The following is a 1,630-nucleotide window of genomic DNA, read 5'->3' as shown; positions in this document are numbered from 1 at the left end:
GAGGCCAAGAATCAAATAATTCATTGTGACATCATGTGGCCTAAAAGGGCATGGGATGCATGGTGACAGCACAGGGGTTAAGAGAAGCAAGGATCCATTGTGACCCAATGGAGGCTAACAATCTAATGATCCCTTTTGACACCAATGGGCTTAAAAGGGGCAGGGATGTATTGTGAAAGCATGGGGCCCAATTAAACCTGGTACAATTATGCCACCATGGAAGCCAAGAATCAAATGATTCATTGTGACATCAAGTGGCCTAAAAGGGCATGGGATGCATTGTGACAGCACAGGGGTTAAGAGAAGCAAGGAACCATTGTGACCCAATGCAGGCTAACAATCTAAGAATCCCTTTTGACACCAGGGGGCGCAAAAGGACCACGGATGAACTCTGACAGCATGGGGACGTATACAAGCAAGGAACCATTATGACACCATGAAGGCCAAGAATCAAATGGTTCATTGTGACATCAAGTGGCCTAAAAGGGCTTGGAATGCATTGTGACACCACAGAGGTTTAGAGAAGCAAGGAACCATTGTGACCCAATGCAGGCTAACAATCGAATGATCCCTTGTGGCACCAGGGGGTATAAAAAGGGCCAGGATGGATTGTTACAGCACGGGGACCAATAGAAGCAAGGATCTATTATGTCACCATGGAGGCCAAGAATCAAATGATTCATTGTGACATCAAGTGGCCTAAAAGGCATGGGATGCATTATGGCATCACAGGGGTTAAGAGAAGCAAGGCACCATTGTGACCCAATGCAGGCTAACAATCTAAGAATCCCTTTTGACACCAGGGGGCGCAAAAGGACCACGGATGAACTCTGACAGCATGGGGACCTATAGAAGCAAGGAACCATTATGACACCATGAAGGCCAAGAATCAAATGGTTCATTGTAAGACCAAGTGGCCTAAAAGGGCTTGGAATGCATTGTGACACCACAGAGGTTAAGAGAAGCAAGGAACCATTGTGACCCAATGGAGGCTAACAATCTAATGAACCCTTGTGACACCAATGGGCCAAAAAGGGCATGGGATGCATGGTGACAGCACAGGGGTTAAGAGAAGCAAGGATCCATTGTGACCCAATGGAGGCTAACAACCTAATGATCCCTTTTAACACCAATGGGCCTAAAAGGGGCAGGGAAGTATTGTGAAAGCATGGGGCCCAATTAAAACCTGGTACAATTATGCCACCATGGAGGCCAAGAATCAAATGATTCATTGTGACATCAAGTGGCCTAAAAGGGCATGGGATGCATTGTGACACCACAGGGGTTAAGAGAAGCAAGGCACCATTGTGACCCAATGCAGGCTAACAATCTAAAAATCCCTTTTGACACCAGGGGGCGCAAAAGGACCACGGATGAACTCTGACAGCATGGGGACCTATAGAAGCAAGGGACCATTATGACACCATGAAGGCCAAGAATCAAATGGTTCATTGTAAGACCAAGTGGCCTAAAAAGGCTTGGAATGCATTGTGACACCACAGAGGTTAAGAGAAGCAAGGAACCATTGTGACCCGATGCAGGCTAACAATCTAAGAATCCCTTTTGACACCAGGGGATATAAAAAGAGCCAGGGATGGATTGTTACAGCACGGGGACCAAGAGAAGCAAG

The sequence above is a fragment of the Cinclus cinclus genome, unplaced genomic scaffold (genome assembly GCF_963662255.1).
Source record: "Cinclus cinclus unplaced genomic scaffold, bCinCin1.1 SCAFFOLD_40, whole genome shotgun sequence".
In the NCBI taxonomy this organism is placed as follows: domain Eukaryota; kingdom Metazoa; phylum Chordata; class Aves; order Passeriformes; family Cinclidae; genus Cinclus; species Cinclus cinclus.
Note: the sequence above shows the minus strand (reverse complement) of the source record.